Below are 22,274 nucleotides of genomic sequence, written 5' to 3'. Positions count from 1 at the left end.
CAGTCACCACTGATGCAAGTTATCCGACATCGACCAAAGCTAGGTTAGTATATTGAAGCATCTGAAGATGAATGCTTGACCTTCTTCAGAATATCATAAAATTCTGAAATGAAAACGGAATCAAACAAGCAGACTGCAAACTTGCAAATACAAATTCTTGATGTGCCCGAAATTAAAAGTTTACAGCTAATTCGAATTTGACTGATGGCAGTTAGACAAGGCTTCTCATTGCTTAATCCTTTCGATAGCTGATTACCGCTCAGCAGGGAATGTGATCATAAATAAAATCAAATGAAGATGGGCAAGAAATTTACTCAAGGTAATGTATTATAGATGGGTCATGGAAGTTTTCTGTTACAGAGAGATAATAAAAGACTGACTCGAGGTGGGTAGATAAATCTGGAAAAGAAGCAGCCGCGATATTACTGTGTATAGCTCGTAGTATACGAGAATTACAAACTTTGATTAAATACAAGAAAACACACTCGTTTGGATTGATAATATATTGAGACAGATTAGTGGGTAGGGGGGAGAGGGGGAGGGGGTGAAGCAGCATGTAAACAACAAGTAAGGTCGAATCTCAAACACGCGAAAGTTGATCTTTACCTTTTAGTATGCAATGCATTCTAAACTGTGGGATGCTCAGTGAGCAAAAAGGATGTATAGTGTATTTCATTGTACGAAACGTCTAGGAGTGATGTATTATGCAGGGGGAACTTCTGTTACAGATAAAATGTTTGCTGAATTTTCCTGGCGGCTTATGTACATGATTATTCCCCTGAGACGCCTCATTCAGCAGCATTGGTAAGCTATGTGTGTTGCCTATAGCGCAGTCGTCTGCTTCACGTAAAATGTGATACGACGAGCTTCTTAAAAACCTTTCTCTGCATAAGTACTCACTCTTAAGATTTTGTTTTTGTAAAACACCCTTAATGTTAGACAGTACACAGAGGCAGCACAACTGGAGAGTAGACCCTGCTAGTTTGGTGAAATCTCGTCGTCCCATGGCTGGCGGATTCATTAAAAGGACCCCTTGCATCACCGGATAGATTCAGCCAATATTTTGCCTCTAACGAAAGTTGCTAGGCATATGAGACCCATCATGCATGACAGTTTGTCGCAAAGAATTTGAAACACCCTCTATTGGGAAATACCAGAAGAGGAAAACAAGGAAATGATTCAATAAAAAGTCTAGTTCAGAGGACGTAACTGTGGTTGTTATGACATGGAAATGAAAATGTGTACGATTCCTACCACTGGTAGCGAATGGCAGAGTTACGAAGGAAGTCCTTTCTTGGATTCCAAGAATTAACAATGTAACGAGGCAGGAAAAGTCTGCGGCCAACGTTAGAAAATATTCAGGGTAAATAAGTATGAGTATAGTTGATGATAATGATGATAGTGGAGATAACCTTTGTCCTGCAGCTGATGTTAAACAGCTAACGATGATTAAAAAATGAGTTAGTGACGAGCACAAGATATACTATAAGAGCTTGATTTTCATGCTATTAAAAATTCTCACTATATGCATGCGCAAAGCATTACTTTGCTTGTTAAGTAGATAGGTAGCCAGACGCCTTATGTTATCTGATACTATTTCTTTTCCATATCAAATATCCATCATAAGAATCGAATTCTTTGGTGCAATTTTAAGACATACAGCCATCTGATTCCTCACGTATTCTCCTTATACATGTGGGTGTTAGTAATGTGTCGTTCTTTGTCGTCGTCAGGGCTGCTCTGTTTTGATGAGGTGAAGATTATACACTGATTAACAGCGATGAATAACAACTCAGCAGTTACACATGAGAGTAATGTGTGTTTCATGACGCTTATTTTGAAAACACTAACAATTAATTATTTGCGATTGAACCACGTTAACATGACTGCACAGGGCTGCTAAAAAGATTCATTACGATTTTCGTGTGGCCTCTTTACAACAAAATCCGCATCGAGGATAGTGGTGCTCAAAAAGCTAATGGCCAGCTCAGAGTTTACTGACTAAAAATTGCTCTGAAGAGTAGTATGCCATACGTTACATATTAATTAACGTATGCATTAATTTCCTCGTTATCAGTCCTTCAAATTAGGTGTATTTTCTCAAAGTCTAAGTTATTGAAATGAGTCGAAATTATACATCAACATTTATTTTCTCTTGTCTTCGCTAAAACCGAAAACATGATATTTTTCGTATTTAATTTGAATAGGAAGTTAAAGTTTACCTAAGACCAGGTTAAGCAAAAGTACCGTTAGTTTTCTGACGTTTGGCTCCACAGGTTTAATTTATTTCTGAAAATGCGTGAATTGATTTTCCGAAAATGCGTAAAATGTAGGAAGAAATTTGACAGCCTTCCGTGGAGATGGAACTGATTTTTATAAAATCCATGTTTTAAAGTAAGGATAGTATTCGTTGGGTATTTTTCAAGAACTTCCGAATGAGATGCTAAGTATTTATATCTTACATATTTTATAATGAATCTCCCCAAACGCTATAATTTCAGAAGCTGTGTTTCAAGTAAAAAATGCCCTTGCTCAACCTTGTCCATCATAGGTTTCAGTATTTATATTGCGTTTCTTAAAGGTCTCAAAATACTCGCAAAAGACTGCCGTCACCTTTTCAATGCGCTTTTCGAAATATACATTTCCATAGGTATGGTAATCGATAACAATCATAATATGATGATTTCACAATTTGTTGATATAGCTAAGTATGCTTCCGTCTACAAGGTTTGGTGTAATGCAAGCAACAACCGACGTTTAGGCCATATTGCACAAGCTTTTTCCCACATCTGCATCTACATCTACATGGATACTCTGCAGATCACACTTAAGTGCCTGGTCATTTACAATAATTGTCTATTATTCCACTCTCGAAGGACACGCTGACAAAATCCCACCTATATCTCTCCGTGCGACGGCTAATTTACCTTATTTTATTATGATGATCGTTTCTTCCTAGGTAAGTCGGCGTCAGTAAAATATTTTTTGCATTCGGAGGAGAAAGTAGGTGCTTGAAATTTCGTAAGAAGTTTCCGCCGCAACGAACAACGCCTTTGTTTTAATGATGTCCATCCCAAAACCTGTGTTATGTCCATGACACTCTCTCCCCTATTCCGCGATGATACAAAACGTGCTGCTCTTCTTTGAACTTTCCCGACGTACTCCGTTAATCCTATCTAGTAAGGATCCCACACCGCGTAGCAGTATTCTAAAAGAGAACGGACAAGCGTAGTGTTGGAAGTCTCTATAGCAAGTCTGTTAAACATGTTAAGTTTCCTGCCAATAAAACGCAGTCTTTGGATTTCCTTCCCGACAATATTTTTTACGTGTTCTTCCCAATTCCTAGGTATTTAGTTGAATTTACGGCTTTCAGATTAGACTGATTTACCGTGTAAACGAAGTTTAAAGTATTCCTTTTAGCTCTCATGTGGATGACCTCACACTTGTAATTATTCAGGGTCAAATGCCAATTTTCGCACATTTAGACATCTTTTATAGATCGTTTTGCAATTTGTTTTGATCTTCTAATGACTTTACTAGTCAATAAACGACAGCACAATCTGCAAATGACCTAAGACGGCTGCTCAGATTCTACCTTAAATTTTTAGCATAGATAAGGAACAGCGAAGGCTTAAAACACTGTCTTGGGGACGCCAGAAATCACTTCTGGTTTTCTCTATGACTTTCCGTCAATTACTATGAACTGTGAGCTCTCTGACAGGAAATCACTAATCCAGTCACATAACTGAGACTATATTCCATAAGCACGCCCCTGGTGTGGTGCAGTGTCAAAGGACGTCTGGAAATCTAGAAATACGGAATCAATTTAAAACTCTTTTAATAATATTCAACGCTTTGTGTGTGTAAAGAGCTAGTTGTGCTTCACAAGAACGGTATGTTTTCTAAATCCGTGTTGACTGTGTGTCAATAGACCATTGTCTTCGAGGCAATTCATAATGTTCGAACACGATATATCTTCCTGCTGCATATCGACGTTAATTAGTTCAGTGGATTACTTCTACTACCTTTCTTGCATATTGATGTGACCTGAGAAACTCTCCAGTCTTTGAATAGGGATCATTCGTCGAGCAAGCGGTTGTATATCAGTTAAGTACGGAGCTATCGCATCAGCACACTCTGAAAGGAACCCAGTTGGCATACAGTCTGGACCAGAAGACTTAATTTTATTAAGTGATTTAAGTTGCTTCACTACTCCGAGCAAATGTGCTTCTAAGTTACTTATGTTGACAATTGTTCTTGATCCAAATTACGGAATAATTATTTCGTCTTCCTTGGTGAAGGAATTTCGAAAGGCTGTGTTTAGAAGCACTGCTTTCGAAGAGCGCATATTATTTTTACTGGCGTAGATATACCTGCATATCTTTAATGGTGCAATAATATCACGGGTCATTATCCCATATTTTTATTGGATTTCAAATATCACTACCGTGTCACGAAAAAGAGAAGCTATTCATCGGTTTACAAGTTTAGTGATTGCTGGTAAAGCATTGCGAAACGACGAGTAGCTGCTGGGGCTGTGATGTTCTGTTGGTATGTGTAATTTCAACCTACAGCTGCCATTTAGACGATCGGATATCAGGAACTCCAATGCTGTAGGAGGTGCTCTCGGAAAATCCTGTTTCATCACTATCTGTAAATTAACGAGAAGTACAGCTGTCGTCAATAATAATGATTGTATTTTTGTAGGCATTTGAGATGACAGTAGATGGTTATGCAGGGCGATTGGATGATGATGTAACAAACTTTGATGGATGATGGAAAAGGGTAAATGTATCAAGTTGAGTCGAAAGTGATAAGTGAAAATCGTTTTGATATTTCTGACAGTGGAACACGTAGAGTTGGCGACTTTTAGAAGTGATACTGTTGTCCAAAACAAGAGAAATATGTCTAACAAATATGGGCTCTAAAATGAGTACCTGATCACCTTAACAGCTATAATACTATGAAAAATCTCTACTACTGGAATCTGTTTGGTTTCTATTCTTTACGGAAAACAGTATGGACCAAAACAAGGAAAAAATACCAGTGAATATGGGCTCTAAAATGCGTTCCTTGAGAGATGCGAACTTGTTCAGTAGAAGACATGTGTGTCACACTGGGGCAGATGAACAAGTGATCATAGTTCATAAGGTGTTTGTTTTAGAGCCCATATTTACTTTATATTTTTTCTTGTTTTGGTACATACTACCTCCAACAAAAATATGGAAACCAAGGAGCTTGCAGTGAAAGAGATGAGAGTTCTTAAAATATGCATTTCAGAACTCATGTTTACTAGATTTTTTCCTTGTTTTAGTCCATACTACAACATCTGGAAGCTGCCTGTTCTGGAATGTTAGCAACAACAATACCGGTGTATGTATTCCATTGTCAGACGTATAAAAAGATTTTCGTGTATAACTTTCGACTCGCTGGTTTCCGGTCTAGGGCTGTTACCTAAATTGATAATTTTACTCTTCTTCATCATCCCTGAAAACTGTGACTGAAAAATTCATCGAAATTTATAAAGCCAGAAAACTATATTTGAGAAGATTTGACCTTTCGGGTGTTCAGCCGAGTTATTGTCTGGTTTGAGTTCAAGCATCGACTACGCATAATAACGCAATTTGCAGGATCTGAAGAAAATGACAGAAGCGGTCGTCGAAATGTTGTGCACAAGAATGGAGCGTAAACCTTCGCTGAACACGGAAGCACGCTATAATATCTGAGAACATTAGAAGGGAAATAAAACTGTGACCATGAATATCACAGCAAATTCAGAACGGACAGGAGGTAATTTAATTCTGTTGACGTTTTGCAATGTCAATGTTTTGTTCATTCGCAATTAAGGAAACTACTCACAAGGTCTGGTAACAGGAGTTGTAATGGTGTTTGCATTGTGACCGAACACTGAAGCTAGCAGTTGTGAAATACAAAGGAGGCAGTTTTTCCAGGTGGAGACTACGGACTGGGCTGCGTGGCCATCGACTCTCGCATTTCCAAGAACTGCTTTGCACGCTCCGTGAGCAAAGCTGGCTCGGCGCTGTACGGCTTTTAAAGCTGACGGCGAAGCTGCTCCGACACAGCCCCCACGCGACGGAGGTGGAGCTGCTGCTGTTGTTGTCGGCTTGTAGACGCAGAAACGGTCCTTCTCCTTCGCAAGAAATCTATACAGCACCAGCAAGGCTTGTCTCAACATAAGTGCCTGAAGAACATGAGAACTGACAGCATTAGTAACGTTTTCGGTACTTTCGATCAGCTGACTCTGATATATTTTAATGTATTTTTAATGCATACAGCATTACGTATTCTCGAGGATTCATGTGTGACAAGCTCACTAATCAGCTGCTAATACGTTTATATGTTCCAACAACAAAAGAAACCTTGGTAGTAACGCAATGCTCACCGGACTTCATTACTCCTTTCGCCTTCTAACACTCGTATTTTAGTAAGATTCAATGCGTATGGTGCGACTCTTAGAAGATTTCGAATTTGTTGCTGTGTTCAGTCCTGACTATATGTAACTACTTATTGAGAATGTATAGAAATAACCGTTTTCATGCTTATGATTTCCTAATTTGTTTGATCACACTGGTATTCTAAAATTGAAATGAATTCATACACCACAACACCGAACTGAATATGTCTGATATGTTCCATTGGTTTCAGTTAGTTCGTTTTGTTTGTTGATAACATGTTTCATAAAGCTGTTAAATTAAGAGTATACCGCTGTATAACTTCGTTCAACGTAATTTATTACTTCTGCAGCATTCCAAACTGGATGTTTCTCAACGGTCTGACAGACATATAACCTATCTTTGGCCTCTACCAGGTTGCCTTCGTGTTCTCTTCTAGTAACCTCTTATTATAACAAATATAACACTTTTCCCTTAACTAATTTACATTTACTTCTTTATATTGTCCATTCCAATCTTCTGCGATTCACGTTGCTTTCTTCCTTTCTCATGGTGTTAGTGTGTTCTCCTGTATGTATGTTTCAGATTAACGCTTTCATCTCTTATTTCTGTATTATTTCCTCTAGATTTTTTACAATTGTTGCAATTTATTTTACGTTAGTAATTAACTATTTTCTTATGTTGTTCACCGTATAAGTTATCTCTGTGCCATTTCTCAATCTTGTGGCCTTTACTTTTTCATACTTTTTCGCCAGTACGTACTAGTGTCACTGTCATTGTTTCATAGTTCAGTCACCTGCCCAAGTTCGCTGTTATGGAGTTTTAATGTGTGTTTACCTACGTGTAAAGGTGTATTTTCTGCTATTCTTGGAATTACTCGAAACTCTAATAACGGTTTTACCCTCTGTCCTTTTCTAGTCTGTACTGTAATGGAGCTACCTTTCCTTCCACCCCCCCCCCCACCCCCCCTGTTTTTCCTCCTGCAACATTTAGAGTTTATGAACGTGTTTAATGTACTAGTTCTTTTGAAATTCCTAGTGCGGATTTAGAAGGGTTTGTAACTAGCACCAAACAGCTTCAAATTAAAAGCTATAAGTCCGTTGCTATATAATAGGAACCAACATGTAATACTTTGTTTTCCATAGTCCCATTTCTGCAGACTGCAAGAAAGACAGTGCTTTCACAGTGGCTCTCGTGATCATTAGTGTAGTAATCAACAGACTTGTACAACGACACTGAATGAATGAGAACAGTCGAAATGTACACTATTAAAACAAAAATATAAGTAAGGAAAGAAGAATAATTGGGAAGCAAACATAAGATACGACCGCATCACAAAATATCATTTATTAAGATCAATAATCGAATATAGCCTCAGAAATTAAGCCTAGAACATCAATTAGTAAATCAATTATTAAATCTGAGGGTCATATGTCCTAGGCGAACCTGGATGATTTGCATGCAACTGGTCCATTAGCAGAACAGCCGTGAGCTCACCACCGTAACGTTGAAATGCTTGTGGTCAAGACTGCGGTGTTTGTCTACCGTTTCGACTAGACTGCAGAAGTTTCGTTAGAAAGTCTTTGCGCAGCCTCCACAGAGTCCTGACCTCTCCCCGTGCGATTTCTGTATTTTTGGAGCCCAGGAGAAATAAAATGATGGGAGTCGATTTGCTTCGGTCGAAGAGGTGCACGCCCGGATACAAATGATGGCTCTTGTAGGCAGCGACAAACATTTTTTTCATTAAGGCATTAATCGTCTTGTTTGACAGTGGGGTAAATGTAGCAAAAGTTATGGCGATTACTTCAAAGTGGTTCAAATGTCTTTGAGCACTATGGGACTTAACTTCTGAGGTCATTAGTCCCCTAGAACTTAGACTACTTAAACCTAACTAACGTATGGACAGCACACACAGCCATGCCCGAGGCAGGATTCGAACCAGCGACAGTAGCAGTCGCACAGTTCCGGACTGAAGCGCCTAGAACCGCTCGGCCACAGCGGCCGGCGGTCATTACTTGTTTCCATCTGTCATGTATTTACTTGATTGCGCTCCATATGTACACTAATAAACATGTTTTAGCAAGCTTGTCCTTGTCTGTACAAGTATGTGACTAAGTTATGTATACATTGAGAATATATTATGCCGATAATCATATTAACCGAAGCTGATAACAACAGTAACAAAAAAATAATAGCAGACCTCGAGAATTTTAATTAGTGCAACAGTTTAGAATCTGTGTTCAGTATTAACAGGCAAAGGGGAAGACTGAAAGTAATTTGTTTCGACAGAGGGCTTTTAAACGAAGTGAGAGAATGATTTGGCGACACTGAGTTGTAAGGTACGTGGAAGAGGTGGCTTATGGCTCTGAGCACTATGCGACTTAACTTCTGAGGTCATCAGTCGCCTAGAATCTAGAACTAATTAAACCTAACTAACCTAAGGACATCACACACATCCATACCCGAGGCAGGATTCGAACTTGCGACCGTAGCGGTCGCTCGGCTCCACACTGTAGCGCCTAGAACCGCACAGGTGGCTTATGTCGGACCATTAACTCTCTTTTCAAACTGGAAAGGGGTGTAATATTTTTTTTTAAATCTTGGGGAAGATCGTTTGAAAGTTGGGTTTCCTCAACAGAAAAAGATTTTCAGAACATGGCTACGTTACGTAGTGGTGTAGACAGAACTTCTGTTTTGAAATGGTGTTCCTACTATTTGAACCAAGGAGTGCAATTATTTAGTGTACACAGAGTAAACAGTATGATGCGCTTATCTGCACGTAGACTACATGACTGTTCGTGGACCGGAATGAATGCTCCAGAAAACAACGTCACAAGCGTAAACAACACAAGCGCTCATCATCAGTTCCATTCGGCTTGAGCTCTCACATGAAAACTTTTCTACAATAGCATCACAACAATCAATAATGGAGAGTACTGCACTGCTGAATCTACGAATTTTAAGCTAAGTGAGAAATACGTTTTCAAATATTTTGGAGTGCATGGAGAGACGTTGACACGTCCTTACACATTGCAGTTGAATGTTCAGTCCAATCCATGTGACGACCCTGTAGTTACCACAAATTCATCGCAGTAGAAGAAAAATTTATTGAGGAACGCTTACGATGAAGGCATGATTGTGATTCTCTGGCCTGTAATAAGTCTTTGTGAGCGGCAAAAATAATTTACTGTTCAGGGGTATTCAAAGATAAATTTCTGTTGCTTCTCCATCCAACAAATACGGGAGAATGGGATCCGTTAGCCCTTGTAGCACGTAAACAATCTTAAGTGTTCATCCCTTAGAATGTGTCCCACCATACAGTCCCGTCTTCTAGACAGGTTGTGCACAAATTTCTGTCTCCATTATTTTATTCAGTACTTCCTCATTAGTCACGTAATCTACCCACCTAATCTTCAGCATTCTTCCGTAGCATTACATCTTAAAAGCTTCTATTCTCTACTTACCTAAACTGTTTACCATCCATGTTTCACCACCATACATGGCTATACTCCTTATCAGTCTTTCAGAAAAGACTTCCTAACACTTTAATCTGTATTCGATGTTAACAAATTTCTCTTCCTCAGAAACACATTTCTTGCCATGGCCAGTCTGCATTTTATATCCTCTGTACTTCGACCACAATCATTTTTTTTACTGCCGAAATTACAAACCCCGTCCACTACTTTTATTCTCGTGTTTTCTAATCTAATTTGCTCAGCATCACCCGATTTAATTCGACTACTTTCCGTTACCCTTGTTTTGCTTTTTTGGTATTATTGTTATATCATTGTTTCAATACCCTGTCCATTCCGTTCAGCTGCTCTTCCAACAATTTTGCTGTCTTTGAGAGAATTACAATGTCGTGAGCAAACATCTATGTTTTTATTTCTTCTTCTTGAACTTAAATTACATCTCCAAATTTTTCTTTGGTTTTCTTTACTGCTTCCTCAATGTAAAGATTGAATAACATCGGGGATAAGCCACAATCTTGGCTCACTCCCTTCTCAACTACTGCTGGCTTTTCAGGCCCCTACCATCAGCTTTCTACAAAAGTTATACATAACTTTTCACTCTCTGTGTTTTATCCCTCATACCCTCAGAATTCTGTATTTGTTTCATGTGTCTGGTTTATGGTATACAGGGCCTCCGATATCGTTTTATTTTGTTATGTAGTCAACGACGGGGCGGCGAACGCTCAGCCCAACAACAAAAGATTCACTTCAGTAATCGTATTTTGAAGTGTCGGAGATAAACCACATATCTCACTAGGGACAAAACGTTCCACGAAAATCTAAGAGCGAATCATTCAAGATATGTCTCGATGTAGTAATTGTAGATTTTTATTGTGTTGTTATTATCGTTGGTGAGTTGTAAAAGAGATATACTGTTGCCGTTGTTGCTTTTTGAATTGAGACAGGAAAAGAAAATAGGTCAACTTTGAAACTGTATTATCTTAATGCTGAAGTGGAGCGTGCTGCATCGTTGAGTCTTTGTAATTTGAAGGGCTGGATAATTTAATGGCTATTTAATGCTAACTGAACTACCTAATACCATCAGGTATTTAAATTTGAGTTGAAAGGCGTATTTTTATTGGGGAGCAAAATGTACTTCACCTAGACTGAAAATAAATTCGTATTTTTGTTGCGTCACGCTGAGCTCTCCAAGAATATGCCAAACCATAAGCCATCTGACACCCTTTCACACTAAGATGTAGTGAATCACCACTGTTCTCCTCCTTAACTGTGATGCGGTGCATTACAGAACATAATTACAGATCGTTGTTGGACCCTGTATCCAGAAAAAACAGCCTCAGGAATGAAGATGAGTAAAAGACGAAATCTAAACATAGAGAGAAAGGGACTAATGAGGTAGTAATGGTCTTCAATTGTGAATATATGTGATCAGACGAATACTGAGTCCCTAGTTATTAATGAGTTTACAAAGGCTTGCAAACGTTCAAGCAAAGCTGTGTAGATAGAGAATGATGTGCTTCAGTAACGCGAGTAATGAATAAGTTTTGCAGCTGTCAATGAGAGTATTAAGACTGGGTAGATAAACGTCGTACGGTCTGTAGCTCCTGCTTCTGGTTGGTTGTGTCTATTACCGTACGTAACGATCGAGGGCAGCCATCGATAATCTGCGCAGCAAGTGGGCTTTATGGCGCTGTATCACGTAGCAGTTAACCTGATAAACAAGGCACTTTCGCTTGTCACACGAACTGTATTGGCTACGAGCGTACATTGTAATAGTCTTCCCATTAACCCACCTATCGGTCGACCGTTGAAATACGTAATTGGAACCCATTAGAATAGCCGTGCTGGAGTGTAAAGAGTTTGAATGTGTCTTATAATCTGAATTTGAGTGTGTTTGTGCTTGTGTGAAAGTGTGTGTGTGTGTGTGTGTGTGTGTGTGTGTGTATTTGTGACGAAGCAGGAAAACAAAGGGCAACATAATTTGGAAATAAATAAATGTCGTGTGACTAGGGCCTCCCGTCGCAAAGACCGGTGGCCTCGTGTAAGTCTTACGATTTGAGGCCACTTCGGCGACTTGTGCGTCGATGGGGATGAAATAATGATGATTAGGACAACACAGCACCCAGCTCCTGAGCGGAGAAAATCTCCGACCCAGTCGGGAATCGAACCCGGACCCTTAGGATTAACATTCTGTCGCGCTGACCACTTTTTTTTTTCTCGAACTCGGGATCTCCTGATTACGTGGCAGACGCTGTATCCACCTTTTTTTTTTTTGGCTAACCACTTCTTTTTTATTTTTTTATTTTATTTTATTTTTTTTAATCACAAATGTAAAGGAACAGGGATACAGGGATGTTGTTTTTATTTATTTATTTTCCATAAAGATCACTCTGTTAAAAGGAACATGTAGATCATTTCATGGTATAGTATGTGCATTACATATGGAGCGGTGAGAGAAGCGTCAAATGTGCACACCGACTGCACCCGGCACATCCCAACTGCGTGGGGGGTCGAGGAAGACTGCCTGAAGATAGCTGGCAAAGGTTTTCCGATAGTGTGACCATCTATGAACCTCATTGTGGGCTTGCTGCAAGAAATACCAAAAGTCGAGTCGCGACTTGGCAGCATCCCCATAGAGGTAAGCGATCGTCCAACCTTTGACCCAGATGATCGAGTGTGATTTAGTCGCCGGAAAGTAGTCACTCTCCGGATATAAGAAGGAAGCAGTTGTAATATGTTGCGGGGTCACACGGAGGTAGCAAGCCACCAACTGTCTGCCTAGGAGCCATACGTCCTCCACCGCGATACAAGTTAAGCGGTGATGGTCGTCATCCACTTGGCGACATTTCGGGCATAGTGGAGTGTCCACTAGTCCAGCTGCATAGAGTCGTTCGTTGGTGTTGAACTTGCCACAGGTGACAGAGAACCACAGTGCCCGAACGAAGGTAGGAAGGAATTTTTGGTGCACATGTCTCCAAATCTTCGGCCAATGCAACTTGGGGTGTTTGAGTTCAATGACATTACGACTTATCCGTCGTTGCAGCCAAACATAAAAATCCTTCGCGCATGGTGGTCTCGTGCGCGGAAGCTCGTCTCTGACATAACTAAGTTCCACGATAAATGTTGATACATGCGCAAAATGTGGCGTAATGTTGCCCACCGCTACCGGAGGTGTGAGGGACGCTGGAACTAGGAGATCCAGTAGGCGGGATGTAAGAGAATCACACCCGCTACGCCATTGCTTGTACATCGTGGCTAGAAGGTGCGCCGTCGCTCGGCAGTGAACATTCGTAAGTCCGAGTCCCCCCTTGTCCGTAGGGAGCGTGAGCGTTGTGTATCGCACTTTGAGGGGCGATCCAATCATCACAACATAGCCTAGTGCTGATTGAAGTCGACGTCCGAGCGTGAGTGGTAGGGGCAGGATCTGCGAAATATGCACCATTCGAGAAACCACATAAGTGTTCAGATATTCGACTCGCTGCAAAGAATCGAGGCGCCGTAGGAGATGTTGTCGGACCATGGTACGTGTTGTCTGTAAAATACGTCGGTAGTTAACTGCCGCAGTATGTTTTACAGATGAGGTAAAGTCTATGCCGAGATAGCGGAATCGTTGCACACAAGGAAACGGACTGATTTCTTCTGGCGTAAGGCCCCTTCCAACCGGCATTGCTGCCGATTTGTTCATGTTCACTGCACTACCCGCCGTCACACTGTGGTCCAACAACAGTTCAAGGACCGTCTTCACCTCTTCTTCAGAACGAACGAGCAGCAGGAGGTCGTCCGCATAGGCACGACATTTGAAGGTGTAGCCCCGCAGTTCCATCCCAGAAAGAGAATTTGTTAGCCTCCCAATTAATGGTTCCAACGCTATCGCGAACAGCAGCATCGAAAGAGGGCAGCCCTGGCGAATGGATCGTCGAATTTGAATGGGCCCTGCTATACGCCCATTAACCTGTACCAAGGATTGTGCGCCCCCATAAATCCTTCTAATGAGACCAGTAAAACGGTCTGGAAATCGCATTTGTTCCAGTACAGCGTACAGATAGTTGTGGCGCACCTTATCAAAAGCACTGTCAAAATCAACCGCCACCATCGCCGCTTTAAGCCGGCACTCCTCCGCCAGCGCTATCACATCACGGCATTCGCCAGTAGCTGTTTGCACATTCACCGATCCACCCGGTGTCGTCTGTTCTGGAGAGAGAACGCTACGAATTAACATACGACATCGGGACGCTAGCAACCGTGCAAAGATCTTATAGTCGGCATTAAGCAGGGTGATGGGGCGATAATGTGTGACCGTAATTCCTGGCTTCGGTTTATGTACTGGCACCAAGAGGCCCTCCATAAAAGCCGGTGGAATAGGCGCATTGGAATTTAACATCTCGTTGTACATTTCCGTCCATCGCGGTGCCATTTCGTTGCGAAATTCTCGATAAAATTCAGCAGGAAGTCCATCAATGCCTGTGGACCGGTTCAACGCACCCTTTGCGATCGCATCACGTACTTCCAGTAAGGTTCCCGCGGCTTCCACCGTCAGTGTACGGGAGACGTACGTGGCTATACGTTCGAGGTCATCGACAGGGGCTGCTTCTTCCCGATAGATGTGTTGGTAATGGTCGACGAATGCAGAGACAATGTCTGCTTGACGCGTCACTCTCCGGTCTTCGCGGGTAATTAATTCCCGTACCAAAACGCGTCGTCGGTGCTTTCGTTCATTCACGACGTGGTGCATGGAAGGAATCTCGTGCATTATCGTATCGTGACATCTGGCGCGCACCATGGTTCCCTGAAGATGTTTCCGAGCTAAAGCCACTAGTTTAGCTTTTATCCTTTTGCGTTCGATCCAGACGTCCTGTCCCGGCGGATCATCGTCCAGGTCGCGCTGCGCTGCAAAATAAAAATCGGTCGTACGGCGGCGCCATTCTGCCATCTCCCTGCTATATGAGATGAACGTACGGCGAAGCGCCGGTTTAGCACAAGTCAGCCACCAATCAAGCTTCGTCGCATACCTTCCAACCCTTCGCTCGCACATCGTCCATGTCTCAAGGATCCGGCGACGGCATTCAGGATCATGTAGATGTTGAATGTTTAATTTCCACGGGGCCTTACTGTTCCACACCTCTCTACGGGGAAGAAGCACCGTACAGATGTAAGCGCTGTGATCGGAAAATGCCAATGGCCAGCGTTCCGCGTCCTGGACATCATTTGCATGAGCGCGTGAGATATAAATGCGATCTAACCTGCTCGCCGAATGACTTGTCACATAGGTGTGTCCCGGTGCATCTCCATGTCGTAATTCCCACGTGTCACTAAGTACAAGGTCGTTGACAACGATTCGCAACTCTTGGCTGATGTTTGCTTGCGGCCATTGGTCTTTCGGGCTGAGAACACAGTTGAAATCTCCACCAATTATTACACATTCATAACGTCCATGGAAAAGTGGGGCAATGTCTTCTGCATAAAATCGCGCCCTTTCCCGCCGCCGATTGTTTCCCGACGGTGCATAAAGATTGATGATGCGTGTCCCAAACGTCGTGAAAGGCATTCCCCTAGCCGAGGGAAGGTAATACACGTTTTCCACTGGTAAGCCATCTCGCACGTAAACTGCCACCCCACTCCCATTGTGATCTCCATGTGACGAATAGGATTGGTAGCCTGCGATGTATGGGAGTGCAGCTATGTGGACTTCCTGCAGCAAAGCAATAGCCACATCAGATGCCCAAATCGTTTCCTTCAGTAGGTGTATTTTGGCCGGTGAACGCACGTCATTGATATTTAATGTCGCAATACGGTTCGCATGGCGTTGAATCCCACTCTGTCGATGCGCAACACCATCTCCCTGCATCGGCGCTGGGGACTGAGTTATAAGACGTTCTCTCGCCCCTCTCCCTTCACCTTCAGCAATTATTAGGCCGTCTTCGGGAGTGCCGGCTGCCTCTGTATGACGTCCGGCGCCTCCTCAATATCGCCATACCACATCTTTGCAGGCGGTAATATATTCGTGTCCATTGCCACAGCATCTGCTTCGGGAGAGCCAAGTGGTTGTGATTCCTCTTCAGCATCGCCACGTCCCGGTACCGTCAATATGACAGACCGCTGCGGGTCTGATCGAACAGTTTCCATTGCCTCATCCCGTTTCGTAGAGGCTGTTGTGTCGTCTTGGTCCACAGGCACATCGTCGTCGGGGCAAGGGGAGTCATCCCTAGGAGATGTCGTGCGACGACGTCGTTTCCTCCTTTTCGGGGAACGCTGTTTGCGTGATCTTCCTTCCGTGTCCTCAGATTGTAGGGAATCACGGCTGCCCGACAGAAAAGCATCCGTAGGAACAGGAAGTGTTTCGAGTCCCATCGTTGTACTTGGCGGGAGTTCGGTCGAAACTGATGTTGTCGTCACAGAGTGCGTTCCAGACGGTACAGCATCCGTAGTGGCTGGAACTGCTTCATTTACTATCGGTGTGCTTGGTGGGAGTTCGGTCTCATCGGATGTTGTCGCCGTAGATTGTATGCTCGATGGAGCAGCAACCTCTGTCATCCCGACGTCTGCTACAAGGTTTCGGAGAGTGCCATCTTCCACCAGGGATGTGTCTTTTCGGTCATCAGCGGACGCAGTGAGGGCTTTGGAATAGGTGATCGGAAGTACTGTCATCGCCGGCGACGGCTCCCGCACATCTGAAGGCAGTTGGGTAATCCGCCGTTGCATACAGTTCGACCTGAGGTGTCCCTCCTGGCCACAGCCAGAACATGTACGTGGTTGACCATTGTAAATCACCACCGCCCGACAACCACCAATTGTCAGATAGGACGGTACATGCTTCTGAAGATCAATAGTGATCTGTCGCACTCCGTTAAGAACTGGGTACGTGGCGAATTGTGTCCAGCGTTCTGCTGTGTGACCATGTACCGTGCCGTATGGCTTAAAAGCCTCGATAACTTCGTCAGCCGGGAGCTCAAAAGGCAGCTCAAAAACACGTATTGTCCGTACACCCAGACCAGCATGTTCTACAGTTACCGTGCCGACATTCCCGTCACTATGGCAAAATCGGAGACCTGCTTTTGTCGCCTGTAGAATTCTCTCACACGCCGCGTCATTTACCATCTTAACATACACCGTGGGACTAACGATGGACAGATGAATTCCGACAATATCGTTTTGGCGGTATCTTGACGTCCTCTCGAATGAATCGTTCCACTGCTAAAGCCTTTGGTCGTTCGTAGTCTTTGCAGAAAGTGAATCGTAATGTAGTTTTCCTGTACTTGTTCGCCATGATCGTTGTTACTAGCCCGCGCGCAGACCAAGTCCACAAGTAAACAATCACTCGCACACGCCGCACAGGCGGAAGTAGCGGACCTCCGCTTCGCACGGCCGCTAGCGCCGAACTAGACCACTCAGCTACCGGGGGTGGACGGAAACTAGGTAATCAGAATTTACATTTTGCTGCTTATGTTGACATTAAATGTCAATGGTCCAGACAGATAGTCGTATATCCACATATCCAAGACTAAGTTTCTTTCTTAAAAAATTAAAACGATCGTGCTTTTCAATACTAGTGGACTAGTTTATAAAATATTCGCCTTACCGGGTTTAATGGAAGATAATAAATTCTAGTAGAAAGGGCTCTAACGCCTGCTAGGTCGCTTCGAACATACGAGGGCTGTTCGGAAAATAAGTTCCGAACGGTCGCGGAAATGACCACTGTTAAAATCAATAATGTTTTATCCAGAACAATTATCTACACCTTCCAGCCACTTCTCTACGTAGTCATCGATCCGGCGTAGACATGTGTCGTAGCGTTATACCAAACTTTCCAATACCTTCGTCATAGCAGGCAGCAGCCGCGTATGCTTTCAGCCAATTCTCTACGCTGATCTACAGCTCCTTGTCTGTGACAAAACATTGTCGTCATAGCCAGCAGTTCATGTGAACAGAGATGAAACTCACCAGGACCCAATTACTGGCTGTAATGCGGTGATCAAACACTTCCCACTGAAAACTTTGCAGGGTCACCTTCATTGCCCCTGCAGAGTGCGGCCGAGAATTGTCGCCAAGAAGGAACCGTATGACAGTTATGTAATGTGGGCTGCATGACTACAGGCGAAAATTATCACCAGGCCCTCATACTTGGCGGGAGACACTATTTTCTAGCCATTTTTCCGCGCTCACCGTGCGCCCAGAACTGAAAAGAGTGACGTGACGTGATACTAGAGACAATGTCCAACACATATGTGCAAAGATTCATCGAATTTTCGCAGTGGTTTCTATTTCGTGACCGCTCGGAACTCACTTTCCGTGGAGAACTCGTATTCACCCACAGCTATTCAGCACTTGCGATTTTATATGTATATGTATATAGCGAACATAGCATCACAGCACGCCTAATTCGGAGGCAATGGAGTTCCCAGTTTCTCTCAGGGAACCAGCTGTCTACATACCATCATCCACCTTATCCTGCAGATTTATTACCACCAAATTATTTCCTCTTCCCAAAGCTGCATTTCTACGGGAGTGGTACAATATTTGAGTCTAGAGAAAACTATGACCGATAAACTCCGGACAAATTTGTAATAAAACATGAAGAGACTGAAATCGTCTTTTCGTTTTGATTATGATGCTGTCTTACAGTGGATCGTATTAAATGAAATGCGCATCAGCTACAACTACATTCCAGCTGTCGCCTTTCCAACTGATATAACTATGATTTATTCTGCTAATCCTCGCTCAAATCAATCAATTGCCTTAGGTGCTCGATAATTTGGTTCCAGATGTGTACTCTGAAACATAAGGAACCGAACTGAACTGATGCGATAAACCGACAATTGGTAATATCGGTAGCTCGTTATAGAGTGTATTCGTCATATGAAGATTTCTTTTAATTTACTGGACGACACTGGAGTACACTGTCTATAATGTCTGTGTACTTGTCAGTTTGGTTAACTGGCGTTATATTAGTTAGCTGCAGTTGATTGAGACATTACAGGGCACGAGACAACATTCCAGTAAGGAAACATACAAATAAAAGCATGTTTAAATCTAATATCCCTTGACGTAGCCGAACAAAAAATGTTTGTCTATTTTCCACACGTAGAGGATCCTATATTAAAATCAAAGACTTGAATCCCAAATTTACACCTAAATACATTTCTGCGCAGTGGCATCAGAATGTTTCTACGCAGTGATAGCAGAAAGTACGTTACACATGTCATCCAAAGCTAAGACAATTGCGTAACAAGACGGGCCCGCTGTCAGAAGGCAGGCTGCCTGCAGATACTTCTCTGCTGCGCATGGCCTACACAGTGAGTCACTGAAATGGCGTGGTAACTGGAAACGTACTTCAAACTTTAATTCGTGGGGCTGTGCGATTATGGAGGGCAAAGCGACTAAATCGCACACACATTCACTGTGAAATTCTAAAGCTATATGGACCAAACCCAGCGTCGTGCCAAGCTATAGTGAAATGGTGCCAACATTTTGACCAGGGCCACACAGGGGTGATCGGGATGTCTAGATCTCTCGCCGTACAATCTCTATCTTTTCGACAAACTGAAAGAACATATGGGGGAAAGAGATTATCCGGCAATGAGGGCGTTCACACAGCCGTTTTCGAATGGCTTCATGCAGCTCCACATATAACGACTGGACATCAATTTGAACACATTCGACATTTTGAAAGTGTCCTCACATGGCCAGGTATAGAAACACACAGTGGACCAGGAATCACTCTTAAGCAAGATAGGTTTGATGGTCTAGGTGTCACGGTGTGGGGAGGCATAATGATGCACGGGATACCTGACGAAATCTTTGAACACTGTACACTCACGTGTCAACGTTATTGCGAGATTGTACTTCTTCCCCACGTGCGTTTTTTTAGGGGTACATTCGACCATGCCTCCGTTTTTGTGAACAACAATGCGAGAGCGAAACGAAGAGCTTAGTTGGAGGAGCTCTTGGAACGAGAGGATATCCTGCGAATGGACCGGCCTGCCCATACCCCCACCTCCCCGTCTTAATTCCCATCCGACACACGCCCACTTCCACGTGCAGCAACGACCATATAGCAATCTGACTTTTGTTTTTTAAGTTTCCACACCAACAACGAAATGCCACATCTGAGGACAAAAGAAAATCCAATTACTCCATTTTCAAGACAGATACCATATCGGTGTAATGAATATCACACACTACAATTCAGAACCCAAGAAACCTCTAATCCATCAGCAGACCAACAGCATTGTCATCGTCATGAAATCTATCAAAAGCATCACTACAACCTATTACTTCAAATCTCACTACATAAGTATTTACAGACATACATCGACGAGACAGAAATCATAGGATACCTCCTAATATCGTGTTGGATCTCCTTTCCCCCGGCGTAGTGCAGCAGTTCGCTGTGCCATGGACGCAACAAGTCGTTGGAAGTCCCTGCGGAAATACGGACCTATGCTGCCTCTATAGCCGTCTATAACTGCGAAAGTGTTGCCGCTGCAGGATATTTGCACGAGCTGATCTCGTGATTATGTATCTTAAATGTTCGTTGCGATACATGCCGGGCAACATGGGTCACCAAATCATTCCCACGAATTGTCCAGAATGTTTTTCAAACCAATTGCAAACAGTTGTGGCCCGATAACATGATACATTGTCATCCATAAAAAAAATCCAGCCTAACATAACCACTCATAACCACTTCCTGTCAGTCGGTTCAGCTGGTTCAGAGAACACAGTCCATCCCATCTAAACACAGTTCACACCATAATGTAGCTTACACCATGTTGCACAGAGTCTTGTTGACAACCTCGATCCATATCTTCATGGGGTCTCGGCCACACTCGAACCATGTCATCAGCTCAGCTGAAATCGGGTATCATCTGACCAGGCCACGGTTTTATAATCGTCTAGGGTACAAACGATATGGTCACAAGCCCAGGAGAGGAGCTGCAAGTGACGTCGTGAAGTTAGCAAAGGCACTCATATCGGTCCTCAGCTGCCATAGCCCATTAGCGGCAAATTTCGCCTCACTGTCCTAACGGAAACGTTCGTCGTACGTCCTACATTCACTTCTCCAATTATTTCATCCACAGTTGCTTGTCTGTTAGCACTTACATCTCTACACAAATGCTACTGCTCTCGGTTGTTAAGTGAAGGCCGTCGCCCGCTGCGTTATCCGTGGTGAGAGGTAATGCCTGAAATCTGGTATTCTAGGCATGCTCTTGGCACTGTGGATCTCGGAATACTGATTTCTCATTCGATTTCCGAAATGGAATTTTCTATGCGTCCAGCTGCAACGACTGTTCCGTGTTCAAAGTCGGTTAGTTCCCGCTGTGTGGCCGTAATCATGTCAGAACCTTTTGACATGAATCACCTGACTACAAATGAAAGCCCTGCCAATTGAAACGTAATAGCCCATTAAGACCTATTTAAAACAACATTTCACAGTCTAATTCACGATCGTACATTTAAACAAAATATGTAAATCGCCTAGAAAAACTTATAACTGAAAAAATAACTGTTTAATGTATTTCAGTTCAAAGTGTAGAAGTCTGTTAATTGGTAGGAACACTTTATATGATATGAATCTCCTGTAATTAGTAAATATAACAAGTGTATTGTTAACATTTAACAAGTAAGCGTTTATGCACTCTACAATTAATTGATAGACTAGAATTCACTCATGAGATTAATATATATGAATATAGCTAATCATTAAAATATGTCATTTGCTTTAGGATGATAGTTTTAATTGTTAACTAATGAAATAATAATTCTAAACAATGCCGAGGATTGTTCGGGATTGTTAAGAAAATATAAATAGTGACTGGCATGTTGGCAGGCCGAGTCAGTCCGGTTTTGGGTTTTGAGCAGTGAGAATGTAGCTGCACCTTTTGTATTGTAAGTATTGTTTTCCTGTGTAATAATACTTCAATTTTGTTTTTAAAGTATAATAAATGTGTTTAAAAAACATAATACAAGATTAATTTTAAATTTAACTTTTCCGAACTTAAATGTTACAGTGACTGTAAATGTACTTCGGACGATGACTGCAGCAGATAAAGCGTAACTGTAAAACAACACCATTATTATGAGTAGTTAAGAGAAAAGTTATACAATGCACTGCCATTTAGCACCTTGTGTACGCGATACTAGCGCCTTCTGTATATGCGCATATTGCAATCCCACGTCTCTTGTCACCCCAGTGTACATCCCTTGATATATCCACCTAACTCCCACTAAAGTCCAGAAGGCTCAACGTAACACTTACTTCATAAAACTGTTTTGATAGGAGTATACATGTCGCAGCAATACATATTCGAAACAACTCTCACATCATTACCATTTCAACTATTCCTCCAATTTTGGCACCAGGGAAAATCCGGCCTTGTGAATGCGAGAT

Source organism: Schistocerca cancellata, chromosome 2, assembly GCF_023864275.1.
Source record: "Schistocerca cancellata isolate TAMUIC-IGC-003103 chromosome 2, iqSchCanc2.1, whole genome shotgun sequence".
Classification (NCBI taxonomy): Eukaryota; Metazoa; Arthropoda; class Insecta; order Orthoptera; family Acrididae; genus Schistocerca; species Schistocerca cancellata.
Note: the sequence above shows the minus strand (reverse complement) of the source record.